Below are 15,913 nucleotides of genomic sequence, written 5' to 3'. Positions count from 1 at the left end.
GCCACAGTCTTTCTATTTCTATTTGTAGGTCTTTGTATTTTGTTATCTTCTCCAGTTCTTTCTCTTCTATTCTGCTATTTCCAGGCACTGCCACATCCACTATCCAGACTTTTTTGTCTTTCTTATCAACAATTGTTAAGTCTGGGGTGTTATGTTGCAGGTGCTAGTCTGTTTGAATTCTGAAGTCCCAGAGAAGTTTAATTTTATAGTATTAGTATCTATATTATTATCATACACATCGCCACAGTCAGCCAGAAGATGTTCAGACTGGATTTGGCATTTTGTCAACCTATCGAGTCCTTACCCAGGACCTGGGATAGGCAGATGTGGATGTTTGATGGTATTACAGGTATCATCGCAGGATGGAAACAGTTCCTAGTAAGTCCGCCTTTTGCAATTGACTAACAGCGAATTTGTCAATGCCAATGGTGTTCAAGTGGTGCTCCAGTTGTTTTGGGATTGCACCCAAGGAGCCTATGACTATTGGTACTACCCGTGCTTGCTTTTGCCACAGTCTTTCTATTTCTATTTGTAGGTCTTTGTATTTTGTTATCTTCTCCAGTTCTTTCTCTTCTATTCTGCTATCTCCAGGCACTGCCACGTCCACTATCCAGACTTTTTTGTCTTTCTTATCGACAATTGTTAAGTAGGGGGGTTATGTTGCAGGTGCTTGTCTGTTGAATTCTGAAGTCCCAGAGCAGTTTAATTTATCATTTTCTATGATTTCTCTATTTATGATCCCACCGTTTTGTACAGGCAAAATGATATTTTTGCAGATCTTCCAAGGCACCATTGTTGCTACTTGTATGCCGCGCTTGTAATCAGTCTGTGCAATCTCTTGCAACAGCTTACCAAGTGGTCCACTGTTTCTTCAGCTTCTTTGCATAGGCGGCACTTACTGTCTTTTGCTGTCTTCTCAATTTTGACTTTGTATGCATTTGTCCTTAAGGCTTGGTCTGTGCAGCCAGAATTAGTCCCTCGGTCTCTTTCTTCAATTTTCCTGCTCTTAGCCATTGCCAGGTCTTGTTAATATCTGCTTTCCCAGCTATTTTTTTAATGTATTGGCCATGTAGTGCTTTGTCTTCCCATGCCTCTATTCTGTTCTTCATTTGGTCTTTCTTGTAGGCCAGTTTGGTCTCTCCAGTAGTTAGTAAGCTTTCCTGATATACTAATTTCAGTGCATCTTCATCATTGTTCTCCAGATATTCTTCCAAAGCCATTTTTTCTTCTTCAACCATCTGATGTACTTGTAGCATTCCACGTCCATCTATTTGCCTTGGTAGATATAAAGTCTGTCAATGTCACTGCGTGGATGAAGGGCATGATTCATTGTCATTATTTTTCTGGTCTTCCTATCCATTGCTTTTAGTTCTGCTTGAATCCAGTCCACTATTCCAGCTGTGTATACTGGACGGTGATTGCCCAGTTGGTGATTGCCTTAGGATTTCCTCCATTGAGTTTGGACTTTAAGCTCTTCTTCACTCTCTTGATGTATCACCTCTAATCGTTTTCGGGACTTCAGTGGTTTGATGTTGTCAGCTTGAAGGAACCAAGTATTTGTAGTACTCTTCCTCATCAAGATTCTTAAGTTAATTTCGTCGGACATATTGATTCCTTCAGTTTCACTATTTTTCCTTGTTTGATAGTAAGTGTGGCAACATTTGTCCAAGCCAAACTCCATTACAAATTCTGGCATATATTACAAAGACAGTGTGAGCAGCGATTCATATTTCAGATGATTTTTTCCATACGCTTCGATAATCCATGTAAAAAGGACGGTGGGCTAGTCAGCAGATGTTTTTGAGTTGAGTAGCAAGCCTGAGTATCAGTATTCTTGGAAAGAGGAAAACAGTGCAATAAAGAAATAGTAATGGTGATAATGAATCTCCTTGAAATATTCCTCTCTTGATATTAACCTCTCCCAGCTTCTCACCATTGATCTGCAACTGTGTCTTCCATTGTGCCATCGATCTTTGCACAAATTTTCTGATGTTTCTACTGACTCCTGTTAGTTCTAGGCACTTGATTATCCAATCATGTGGCAGAGAGTCAAATGCCTTTTTGTAGTCAATCCATGCACATTCAGGTTGGTCTTCCTTCTCTTGCAGTTTTCCAAGATCATTTTGTCTATTAGGAGTTGATCTTTTGTTCCTCTGCTATTGGGGCGGTTTCCTTTCTGCTCAGGTGGAAAGAGATTGTTTTCAACTAGATGCTGTTGTACTGCATCAGCTACCACACCAGTTAGTAATTTGAAAGTTGTTGGTAAGCAGGTAATTGGCCTGTAGTTGCCTGGTGTTGCCCCTTTTGCTGGATTTTTCATTATTAGGTAGGTTTTCCCAGTTGTTAGCCACTTTTCAATTTCTCCTCCTTGTAGTATATTGTTGAATTGCTTGGCAATGAGTGGGTGTATAACAGTTAGATGTTTCAACCAAAACCCATGCAGTTCATCTTCACCTGGTGCTGACCAATTTTTGATTTTCTTTGCTCTTTTTTCTACCATTTTTGTTGTTATTACTAGTTCTTTCATTTCAACTTCTGTTTTATTTGCATCCACCTCTTTTAACCAAGCCGCATCCTTGTTGTATTTCTTTGGGTTATCCCATATCTGCTTCCAGAATTGCACTGTTTCTTCCTTGTCAGGTACTGACTGATTCCTTGCAGTTTCTCCATTGATGGATTGGTAGAAACGTTTCTGATTGGATTGAAATTGGAGGTTCTGCCTATAGTTTGCAATTCGAGCTTCATATCTACTGATTTTCCTGGCTATAGCTGTTATTTGTTGCTTTATTATTTCCAGTGCTTCCTTGATCTTCCTTGTTTCTAAGTGGTATTTCTTGATTAGGTATTCTTTGGTCTTCTTGTTCTTCAGCTTCTTTTCTTTCATCTGTTCTAGCTTGCTTGCATGTGATCTTAACTTGCTGATCTTATTTTCTAGTCTAACCTTCCATTTTTCTGGTGCACTGTTTGTTTGTTTTTCTTTTTTGTTGATTTTGCCTCCCAGGTATTCTGTTATAACTGCAGCTGTGCTGTACATTAGTTGGTTTGTTTCTTGCAGTGAATTGGTGCTTATACTTGCTATTGCAGTATTTGCATCTTTTAATGCTTGTGCTAGCTGTTTCTTTGAAACAAGCTTCAATGCAGGCAGCCTTATTCTGTTGTTTTTGTGCTGTTCTAGATGCTCAATTATTCTTTGTTTCAATTCTTTTATTTCTTTAGTTAGAGGGTTTTGTTCTTCCTGAGGAAGAGGTGCCTGGTTTCCAAATGAGAACAGTTGTATATCTCTACTGGATTCTTTCACTGCCAACTCCCCCTGGTTTGCCTCTACATTCTGAATTACTTCTTGTAAGGATTTGATTTCTTTGCCCTGGGTAAACCTTTGCAGTTCGTTCAATTCTGTTTCTGTAAATACTTTATTTCGTATTATAAATCGGCATTGATCTGCTCGTCTCTGTTATTTCTGATTCTGGATGTTGTTCTTTCCAGAATTGGTGCATTCGTTTTAGATATCCTCGTCTTGTTGGACTTGATCTGTAGTAACAGATCATTATTTCTTTGTTTTCCATCACTGTGGATCTGCGACGGGTAAAAACCTTTTCTTCCAGTAGTTCTGCAGCTGCTGGCCCTGGTTGCTCAGCCAACAGTCCTGAGTCCTGTAACCCATTTTTCACCAGATATCCAGAACTCCAATATCTAGCGCGGACCTTGTTAACCCGGGCGACATCCGAGCCGGTATGGCATTCTGAAATTTACGTCTCACCATATTTTTTATGGGAGAGACACTCTTTTGTCTGACTCCTCTGATGAGACCTGTCCAGTATGGTTGAACCTCTGGCATAGCTCTCATCTTCCTCAGAGTACACAAGCCCCACAACCACGTCAAGGTAGTGCCTTACTGGGGGATTATTATTATTATTATTATTATTATTATTATTATTATTATCAATCATCGCACAGTCAGCCAGATGTTCAGACTGGATTTGGCATTTTGTCTACCTATCGAGTCCTTACCCAGGACCTGGGATAGGCAGATGTGAATGTTTGATGGTATTACAGGTATCGTCGCAGGATGGAAGCGTTTCCTAGTAAGGCCGCCTTTTGCAAGTGACTAATGGCAAATTTGTCAGTGCCAATGGTGTTCAAGTGGTGCTCCAGTTGTTTTGGGATTGCACCCAAGGAGCCTATGACTATTGGTACTACCCTTGCTTGCTTTTGCCACAGTCTTTCTATTTCTATTTGTAGGTCTTTGTATTTTGTTATCTTCTCCAGTTCTTTCTCTCTATTCTGCTGTCTCCAGGCACTGCCACGTCCACTATCCAGACTTTTTTGTCTTTCTTATCGACAATTGTTAAGTCTGGGGTGTTATTTTGCAGGTGCTTGTCTGTTTGAATTCTGAATTCCCAGAGCAGTTTAATTTTATCATTTTCTATGACTTTCTCTATTTTATGATCCCACCAGTTTTTGCTTACAGGCAAATGATATTTTTTGCAGATCTTCCAATGCATCATTATTGCTACTTTGTCATGCCGCTGCTTGTAGTCAGTCTTTGCAATCTTCTTGCAACAGCTTACCAAGTGGTCCACTGTTCTTCAGCTTCTTTGCATAGTGCTGCACTTACTGGTCGTTGCTGTCTTCTTTCATTTTGACTTTGTATGCATTTGTCCTTAAGGCTTGGTCTTGTTGCAGCCAGAATAATCCCATCGGTTCCGCTTCTTCAGTTCCTGCCTTAGCCATTGCCCGAGGTTTTATTATTATCTGCTTCCCAGCTATTTTTTTAATGTATTGGCCATGTAGTGCTTATGTCTTCCCATGCTCTATTCTGTTCTTCATTTGGCTATTCTTGTAGGGCCAGTTTGGGTCTCTCAGTAGTTAGTAAGCCTCCTGATATACTAATTTCAGTGGCATCTCATCATTGTTCTTCAATATTCTTCAAGCCATTTTTTCTCTTCAACCATCTGATGTACTTGTAGCATTCCACGCCCACTATTCCTTGGTAAGATAAAGTCTATCAATGTCACTGCGTGGATGAAGGGCATGATTCATTGTCATTATTTTTCTGGTCTGCCTATCCATTGCTTTTAGTTCTGCTTGAGTCCAGTCCACTATTCCAGCTGTGTACCTAATGACTGGGATTGCCCAGTGTTGATTGCCTTTATGGTATTTCCTCCATTGAGTTTGGATTTTAAGATCTTCTTCACTCTCTTGATGTATTCACCTCTAATCTTTTTCTTGACTTCAGTGTGCTTGATTTTGTCAGCTTGAAGGATACCCAAGTATTTGTAGTACTCTTCCTCATCCAGACTCTTAATGTTATTTTCGTGGGCATCTTGATTCCTTCAGTTTTCACTATTTTTCCTTGTTTGATAGTAAGTGTGGCACATTTGTCCAAGCCAAACTCCATTACAATATCTTGGCTATATATACGGACAGTGTTGAGCAGCGATTCTATTTCAGATGATGTTTTTCCATACAGCTTCAGATCATCCATGTAAAGGAGGTGGGATAGTCGAGCAGATGTTTTTGATGTTTGATAACCATGTCCTGAGTTATTCAGTATTGTTGACAGAGGAAACAGTGCAATAACAAATAGTAATGGTGATAATGAATCTCCTTGAAATATTCCTCTCTTGATATTAACCTCTCCCAGCTTCTCACCATTGATCTGCAACTCTGTCTTCCATTGTGCATCGATTTTTGCACAAATTTTCTGATGTTTCTACTTACTCCTGTTATTTCTAGGCACTGTATTATCCAATCATGTGGCAGAGAGTCCAAATCCTTTTTGTAGTCATCCATGCTACATTCAGGTTTGGTTTTCCTTCTCTTGCGTTTCCAAGATCATTTTTGTCTATTGTATTTGAGCTTTGTTCCCTCTGTATGGGGGGTTTTCCTTTCTGCTCAGGTGGAAAGAGATTGTTTTCACTAGATGCGTTGTACTGCATCAGCTAACCGCACCATTAGTATTTGAAGGTTGTTGGTAAGCAGGTAATTGGCCTGTAGTTACCTGGTGTTGCCCCTTTTGCTGGATTTTTCATTATTAGGTAGGTTTTCCCAGTTGTTAGCCACTTTTCAATTTCTCCTCCTTGTAGTATATTGTTGAATTGCTTGGTAATGAGTGGGTGTATAACAGTTAGATGTTTCAACCAAAACCCATGCAGTTCATCTTCACCAGGTGCTGACCAATTTTTGATTTTCTTTGCTCTTTTTTCTACCATTTTTGTTGTTATTACTAGTTCTTTCATTTCAACTTCTGTTTTATTTGCATCCACCTCTTTTAACCAAGCTGCATCCTGGTTGTATTTCTTTGGGTTATCCCATATCTGCTTCCAGAATTGCACTGTTTCTTCCTTGTCAGGTACTGACTGATTCCTTGCAGTTTCTCCAGTGATGGATTGGTAGAAACGTTTTCTGGATTGGATTGAATTGAGGTTCTAGTTCTTCCTATAGTTTTGCAATTCGAGCTTCATATCTACTGATTTTCCTGGCTATAGCTGTTATTTGTGCTTTAGTATTTCCTGCTTCCTTTGATCTTCCTTGTTTCTAAGTGGTATTGCTTTGATTAGGTATTCTTTGGTCATTCTGTTCTTCAGCTTCTTTCTTTCATCTGTTTCTAGCTTGCTTGCATGTGATCTTTAACTTGCCTGATCTTATTTTCTAGTCGAAACTTCCATTTTTCTGGTGCACTGTTTGTTTTTCTTTTTGTTGATTTTGCATCCCAGGTATTCTGTTATAACTGCAGCTGTGCTGTACATTAGTTGGTTTGTTTCTTGCAGTGAATTGGTGCTTATACTTGATATTGCAGTATTTGCATCTTTTAATGCTTGTGCTAGCTGTTTCTTTGGAACAAGCTTCAATGCAGGCAGCCTTATTGTGTTGTTTTTGTGCTGTTCTAGATGCTCAATTATTCTTTGTTTCAATTCTTTTATTTCTTTAGTTAGAGGGTTTTGTTCTTCCTGAGGAAGAGGTGCCTGGTTTCCAAATGAGAACAGTTGTATATCTCTACTGGATTCTTTCACTGCCAACTCCCCCTGGTTTGCCTCTACATTCTGAATTACTTCTTGTAAGGCTTTGATTTCTTTGCCCTGGGTAAACCTTTGCAGTTCGTCCCATTCTGTTTCTGTAAATACTTTATTTCGTGTTATAAATCGGCGTTGATCTGCTATTATTATTATTTATTTTATTGATTATTATTATTATGATTATTATTATTATTATTTATTCTTATGGATCATCGCACAGTCAGCCAGATGTTCAGACTGGAATTTGGCATTTTGTCTACCTATCGGGGTCCTTACCAGGACCTGGGATCGGAAGATGGGGATTGTTGATGGTTATTTACAAGATAATCTTTGTCAGGCTGTTGAAGGCATTTTCCTAGTAAGGCCACCTTGTGCCAGTTGCTATATGAATTTGTCAATGCCAATGGTGTTCAAGTGGTGCTCCAGTTGTTTTGGGATTGCACCCAATGAGCCTATTACTATTTGTACTACCCTTGCTTGCTTTTGCCACAGTCTTTCTATTTCTATTTGTAGGTCTTTGTATTTTGTTATCTTCTCCAGTTCTTTCTCGTCTATTCTGCTGTCTCCAGCCACTGCCACGTCCACTATCCAGACTTTTTTGTCTTTCTTATCGACAATTGTTAAGTCTGGGATGTTATGTTGCAGGTGCTTGTCTGTTTGAATTCTGAAGTCCCAGAGCAGTTTAATTTTATCATTTTCTATGACTTTCTCTATTTTATGATCCCACCAGTTTTTGCTTACAGGCAAATGATATTTTTTGCAGATCTTCCAATGCACCATTGTTGCTACTTTGTCATGCCGCTGCTTGTAATCTGTGCAATCTTCTGCAACAGCTTACCAGGTGGTCCACTGTTTCTTCAGCTCTTTTGCATAGGGGGCACTTACTATCTTTGCTTGTCTTCTCAATTTTGACTTTATATGCATGTGTCCTTAAGGCTTGGTCTTGTGCAACCAGAATTAGTCCCTCAGTCTCTTTCTTCAATTTTCCTGCTCTTAGCCATTGCCAGGTCTTGTTATTATCTGCTTTCCCACCTATTTTTTTAACATATTGGCCATGTAGTGCTTTGTCTTCCCATGCCTCTATTCTGTTCTTCATTTGGTCTTTCTTGTAGCCCAGTTTGGTCTCTCCAGTAGTTAGTAAGCCTTCTTGATATACTAATTTCAGTGCATCTTCATCATTGTTCTTCAGATATTCTTCCAAAGCCATTTTTTCTTCCTCAACCATCTGATGTACTTGTAGCATTCCACGCCCACCTATTTGCCTTGGTAGATAAAGTCTGTCATGTCACTGCGTGGATGAAGGATGATTCATTGTCATTATTTTTCTGGTCTGCCTATCATTGCGTTTAGTTCTGCTTGAGTGCAGTCCACTATTCCAGCTGTGTACCTAATGACTGGGATTGTCTAGGTGTTGATTGCCTTTATGGGTATTTCCTCCATTGAGTTTGGACTTTAAGATCTTCTTCACTCTCTTGATGTATTCACCTCTAATCTTTTTCTTGACTTCAGTGTGCTTGATGTTGTTAGCTTGAAGGATACCCAAGTATTTGTAGTAATCTTCCTCATCCAGACTCTTAATGTTTTTTTCGTGGGGCATCTTGATTCCTTCAGTTTTCACTACTTTTCCTTGTTTGATAGTAAGTGTGGCACATTTGTCCAAGCCAAACTCCATCAACAATATCTTGGCTATATATACGGACAGTGTTGAGCAGCACTTCTATTTCAGATGATGTTTTTCCATAAAGCTTCAGATCATCCATGTAAAGGAGATGGGATAGTCTGGTAGATGTTTTTGATGTTTGATAGCCATGTCCTCACAATGAGATGGTCACTGACCTCGAACCAGACATCCTAGAATGTGAAGTGAAATGGGCCTTAGAAAATCTGAGCAACAACAAAGCTAGTGGAGGTGACAGTATTCCAGCTGAGCTATTCAAAATCTTAAAAGACGATGCAGTAAAAGTGCTCCACTCAATTTGCCAGCAAATTTGGAAAACTCAACAGTGGCCACAGGATTGGAAAAGGTCAGTTTACATTCCAATTCCAAAGAAAGGCAATGGCAAAGAATGTTCAAACTATCGCACCATTGCACTCATTTCACATGCTAGTAAAGTTATGCTTAAAATCCTACAAGCTAGACTCCAGCAGTATGTGGATCGAGAACTACCAGAAGTACAGGCAGGATTTCGAAGAGGCAGAGGAATTGCCAACATACGCTGGATCATGGAGAAAGCTAGGGATTTCCAGAAAAACATCTACTTCTGCTTCATTGACTATGCTAAAGCCTTTGATTGTGTGGATCACAACAAATTGTGGCAAGTTCTTAAAGAGATGGGAGTACCAGACCATCTCATTTGTCTCTTGAGAAACTTATATGCGGGTCAAGAAGCAACAGTGAGAACTGGACACAGAACCACTGATTTGTTCAAAATTGGAAAAGGAGTCCCAAGGCGTATACTGTCCACCCGCCCTATGTACTTATATGCAGAGCACAATCGATGAGAAAGGCAGGGCTAGATTAATCAAAGTTGGAATTAAGATTGCCGGAGAAAATATCAAACAACCTAAGATATGCAGATGATACCACTCTATGGCCAGAAAGTGAAGAGGAACTAAAGAGCCTCTTGATGCGGGTGAAGAAGAGAGTGCAAAAGTTGGCTTGAAACTCAACATTAAGAACACCAAAATCAGGGCATCCGGCCCTCTCAATTCCTGGCAAATAGATGGGGAAGAAATGGAGGTAGTGACAGATTTTATTTTTCTGGGCTCCAAGATCACCTCAGATGGGGACTGCAGCCAAGAAATTAAAAGACGCTTGCTCCTGGGGAGGAAAGCTATGGCAAATCTAGACAGCATACTAAAAAGCAGAGACATCACCCTGCCAACAAAAGTGCGTATAGTCCAGGCCATGGTTTTCCCAGTTGTAATGTATGGCTGTGAAAGTTGGACCATAAGAAAGGCTGAGCGCCAAAGAATTGAGGCCTTTGCACTATGGTGCTGGAGAAGACTCCTGCGAGTCCCTTGGACTGCAAGGCGTTCAAACCGGTCAGTCCTAGAAGAGATCAACCCCGACTGCTCTTTAGAAGGCCAGATCCTGAAGTTGAAACTCAAATACTTTGGCCACCTAATGAGAAGGAAGGACTCACTGGAGAAGAGCCTAATGCTGGGAAAGATTGAGGGCAATAGAAGAAGGGGACGACAGAGAATGAGATGGCTGGATGGAGTCACTGAAGCAGTAGGTGTGAATTTAAATGGACTCCAGAAGATGGTAGAGGACAGGAAGACCTGGAGGAACATTGTCCATGGGGTCGTGACGGGTCGGACACGACTTCGCAATTAACAACAACAGCCATGTCCTGAGTTATTCAGTATTGTTGACAGAGGAAACAGTGCAATAACAAATAGTAATGGTGATAATGAATCTCCTTGAAATATTCCTCTCTTGATATTAACCTCTCCCAGCCTCTCACCATTGATCTGCAACTGTGTCTTCCATTGTGCCATCGATCTTTGCACAAATTTTCTGATGTTTCTACTGACTCCTGTTATTTCTAGGCACTTTATTATCCAATCATGTGGCAGAGAGTCAAATGCCTTTTTGTAGTCAATCCATGCCACATTCAGGTTGGTCTTCCTTTTCTTGCAGTTTTCCAAGATCATTTTGTCTATTAGGAGTTGATCTTTTGTTCCTCTGCTATTGGGGCGGTTTCCTTTCTGCTCAGGTGGAAAGAGATTGTTTTCAACTAGATGCTGTTGTACTGCATCAGCTACCACACCAGTTAGTAATTTGAAAGTTGTTGGTAAGCAGGTAGTTGGCCTGTAGTTGCCTGGTGTTGCCCCTTTTGCTGGATTTTTCATTATTAGGTAGGTTAGCCACTTTTCAATTTCTCCTCCTTGTAGTATATTGTTGAACTGCTTGGCAATTATTATTATTATTATTATTATTATTATTATTATTATTAAACACATTCTCTATGAGAGATTTCTTGGTTTTGTTTTAACTCTGTGATTGTTCACTGTCATATTGCATAACAGTTTCTTGAACATATTATGCCTTCATGAAGAATGGGCACCTCCTCAGGTGACTTTAACACACAAGTGACAACAGTCAGCCATAGGTCTCATTGTCTGTCCCATGTTTACATTCCTCACATCCTTAGATGCTTTTTTTCTTGCTTATTTTTATTTGAAAATTAAAATGGTTTACAAAATCCATTGGGCTTTTTCTTCCTCTAATTTGCTAAAACACATTCATACCCATAACCTTTGATTCTTCCAGGTTTTTTGGAGTAGATGAACCAGATCTTTGGAAATATTTCTAGTGGCTATATGGATTAAGAAAAGCATTTCAGTACTCTACGTTTGCCACAAAAATCAGGAAATTACAGTGAAAAAATAATTCCATGAAAGAGAAGCACATGATTAGGTACCATGAATGTAGTCAGATCACTTTTGTGTTCTCTCAGCTATGGCTGTCTAGATGGGAAAATGTTAGAAGTCATCCAAAGTCAAAGTTAAAGAGTAAGAAAATTCTTGTGGAGTTCACCCTCCTAGCAAGTAGATATGGGCTATGAACAATATTACCCACCCATTTACAGTATGTAGATAGTATGTGTAATGTAGATAACCTCCATCTCATTTCACATGAGATGTATGAAAATATATATACATTTGTCTTCAAGGAATAGTCTGCAATTCAGTGATGAAGACTACAGCATATCTTACTTGCACAAATATTTTTAGAAACTGGTTTACAAGAAACAAATAAGAGGGCAATTCGGCAATAAACCTCCATTTGGTTATCAATGATAGACACTAGCAGATACAAAACTTTTATTATAGAAAACTACAATGTTACATTACTTTGTGACATAATCACCATTCAAATTGAGGCACTTGTCATAACATCTTACAAGTTTTGAAATTTCTTAGTAGTAGTCACTCGGCGCCAAATCTGGGCTATGGGGAGGGGTGATCAAAAATATCCCAACAGAACTTCTTCAAAAGTTCTTGGATGCATCTAGTAGTATGCAGGCAAGCATTATCATGAACCAACACCACACTGGAAGTCAGCATGCCCCGACGCTTGTTATGAGTTTTCCTAATGTTTCACAGTAGACTTCTGTACTGATGGTCAAACCATGCTCCATGAACTTCACTAGCAGTACTCCTTTGGCATCTTTACATTTGGTGGGATTTTCTATGGCAGGGTTCATTTTCAATTGATCTAGCAGATGAGTCAACTGCAACACAACTTTCTCCTTCTACTCCTCACTGCCTACTGAACGTCTGCACATGGCACCATAGGATGGGTGTCACTATCCCCACCTATTTCTCGCACATGCTCAAGGAGAGATTTATTTCTGAATTGCTCTCATATAAATACCGATATATGGTTCTATATTAATTTTAGGTAACTTTGTTAAAGATTTTTTGGACTAGGGATAGTGGACTCAATAGAAGGTTTGATGTCAGCCCAGTAGGGTACAGTAGTCCAGACATGAAGCGCAATCAGATAATACTACTTTATTGTAAGATTACATTAACAGAATATTGCAAATCTGAATGTACCTGCCTCCCCTGTTGCTTTTATAGCCCAAGAAACTAGGGAGGTCCCCTTCTGAGAAGTTTGCCATGCCCAATTTCCTTCTGCCTCTCCTCTGACCATTCCCCTGGTCGCCAACTCTTCCCCTTGGCTCCAAAGGCATTTCTCCATACCATATCATTACCTATCTAATAAAACGTAAAGGAGTCTCTGTGGATTTAACTCCACTAGCGGGAACCAAATATAGGGGATGGTGTTCATCTCAAGGCTTTGGAGCCAGCACTGTTTCCATGGTCATCTGGCCAGCATGATGGCATGGAGTTCTGTTCTTCACACATTTTCATGCTTCCAAACTGCTAGGTTGGCAGGAGCTGGAGCGAAGAAAAAGAACTCACTCCTTCATGTGGTGCTTGGGTCTCAAACCTAGGCTGTCAGCTTTTCAGTAAACAACCCCTGCATCTTAACCACTCAGCCATTGCTCTGCCCAATATCTAATAAGAGACAAAACAAAGAACACCCATATAGATGGCTTCCTCTATCTGATTTTGGAATGAACTTGAAGCTAATCAAGGTTCTATCCAGATAGAACACCATGGTTTAGGTTGGGGCAGGGATGTTGAAAAACATTCTGAAAAAAAAAAAAGCATTTTCATACTTTTGGGCAAGTAGAGCTAAACTCAAAGACTTAACCTAAAAACACAGTAGCAAGCAATAACAATTCCCATTCTCAAGCTTTAATAAAAGTTGTATATTATTAGGATTTGTCATTGAGACTGAAAATCTTGAAAAAGCTTTGGTCCCTACCGCAGCAAGTCCCACTGGACACAGTTAACAATTATTAGTAAATATACCAACTGGATTTAGTAAAAGGAACAGACATTTATGACTCAGAGTTTGTATTACCACTTTTTTTTGTAGCATGCCCTAAGATGCAAAAGGCATTTAGAGATTATTCTGTGCCATTTTTTTTTTCTGACAATTTTGGAGAACGATTCTTATTTAAGCAGAACATGTACTGTTCATTTCAGCATAAGATCTAGCTGGGCCCAACCCATATTATTATTCTTTTTTATTGTTCATGTAGAAGCATGATCATTGGTATAAAACTTCTTAAGTGAAAAAATAAATTTTCGTATAAATGATGTCAGGGTTCACATGAATAAATGAAATTTGGAAAAGGGTTTTATTTAGTCAGAGGATCTATCAGTCTAAATAAAGGAAGGTGGGATGAGTTCCAAACAGAGGAATTTTCCTGAATTGTTTTCTACACATTCTCATTCATTTTAATGAAAGAGTATTTGCTTTAGAATTATTTTGGAGAAGTGATTTTTAGTGAATTTCTCATGAGTGCAGTTATTGCACTTATTTCATGATGAGATGGCCAAGAGGCATATGCGAATGTCTTGTATTTAATTGTTCACTCCTACAATCTGCAACCCAGCTTTAATGCTTCAATTAAATCCCAAGGGGACCATCATAAGGGAACTCCTCCCAGGGAGCTTTTTCAGAAGCAGAGCTACTGTCACTCCTAATGGGAAATTCCAGCCCTTGAGAAATGGTTGAGATTTTTCTCCTTTCCTTGCAGAAATTCAGAGAAATTAGGCAGTCAGTTTCTCTCTCCACACTTAGTCTCACAGAAGACAAAGAATTTCAAAATACCATTTCTGTTCAGCTCAAGATTATTTATTGATTCAATTTCTATTGTGCCCTTCTAGTCAACCGATTACTCATGGCATACAGAATAAAAGTTTAAAAATGTAAACTAAAGCTAAGGTGAACAGACAATTAAAAGCTTCATGAAAATGATGTTTCTTGACTGTTCTAAAAGCAGAGGCAAAAAAGAAAAGTGATGCAGTGGAAAATAGCATTGTACCTTGGAAGTGATCTCTTCCTGTGACCCAGTTATATAAGCCTCTGAGGTTTATCTTCAGAAGGGTTTTTCATTTGGGCTATGCCTAATAAGATTTGGTGAGATCTCTGTTCAGAAGTCATCTTTTTTTTTTTATCACTGGTCTCATTTGAGATCATGATATAAATTCAGTTTGTGTATGCATACCTTTAAAATGAGTATGGTTAAATTAATGAAGGGAGCAATGCTGACTCCAATGCAGTCTCTATTCTCATCACATTATGTAATGTGCAATATTTTCTCAAGGTACACAATACATCTATGGCTATTTCTAAATTCTGAACATCTTTTGGGTTGTACCATGCATTTTGCATATTTATTAAAGGAAGCCCAAACTGTGAGCATATTAAATATCTGCAAGAACAGATTTTCCCATGTAAGTTACTTAGAAGAATACAAAGTCTTCCACTGTACATGCATTTCAAAAGAAAGGAAATGACAACCAATCCAAAGATAATGTTGATACAATGATAACACAATATGAAGACCAAGCAGGTCAGGCTGTGTTAATTCTGTAATTTTCTTGCAGTACATTTTTTTATTAAGTCTATTTCCCTAACACAAAGGGATATGGGTTATTAATATTGCAGAGAGAGTTATGTGATTCATGCTTTAGTTCCCACTGTAACTGGGATTTTGATGCTAAAGACAGAGCAAGAATTTTAAATAGCGTATTCCAGATGTCTTCTCAATAGACCTTTACTATCCAAAGATGCATTATGCATTTAGAGTTTACTACCTGGAGAGACATGAATTAATATAGGGACTGCACATGTCCAGAGTCTCTATCAAACTCAGTTGAGGAAAATCAGTTCACATCACAGCTGGCCCAGAATCCATCACATGTTTTGGTTTTTGGCAGGATGTCACCATAGGCATCGTAAATCATCTAGGTGCACTCTACAGTGTGCACTCTGTGGATTTATGCACCTGTACCAAACATTTCATTACACTTCTTGGCCAGTTTGGGTGGATTGCATTTCATGGTTATATTCAGCTTTCAAAGAAAACACAAAAACAGACATTTCCAAGGACCAACAATTCAGTCCTAAGAGTATTTTCTCAGAAGAAATTCTACAAGGAATGGTCATATACACAAAGCCATAGACCTAGAGCCCAAGTCACAAATATGACTTGTTCTCTATTGTCCCAAACTGCAAGATATAAAACAATGTTCTTCACATTGCAGAAAAGCAGACCTTAGTTGAATTTTAGAAATACTTCCTCACCCATTATCAGAGAAGGAGGGAAGAGGGAGAGACAGGAATTAATTACTGAAGGAGGTGATAGTCTGGACAACCACCCACTGACAATATTTTAATTTGGCTTCCTGCACTAAGTGATGGTGGTAGTGGATGGGCAGGGTTAGATGCACTGTTCCTTTTCAATTTTATGATTATTTGAAGTTATATTTACATACTGAAGTTATGTTTCAAATTTTAT

This window comes from Crotalus tigris, unplaced genomic scaffold (assembly GCF_016545835.1).
Source record: "Crotalus tigris isolate CLP2741 ecotype Arizona unplaced genomic scaffold, ASM1654583v1 scf7180000024380.494782, whole genome shotgun sequence".
NCBI lineage: Eukaryota > Metazoa > Chordata > Lepidosauria > Squamata > Viperidae > Crotalus > Crotalus tigris.
This window is presented reverse-complemented; position numbering follows the sequence as displayed.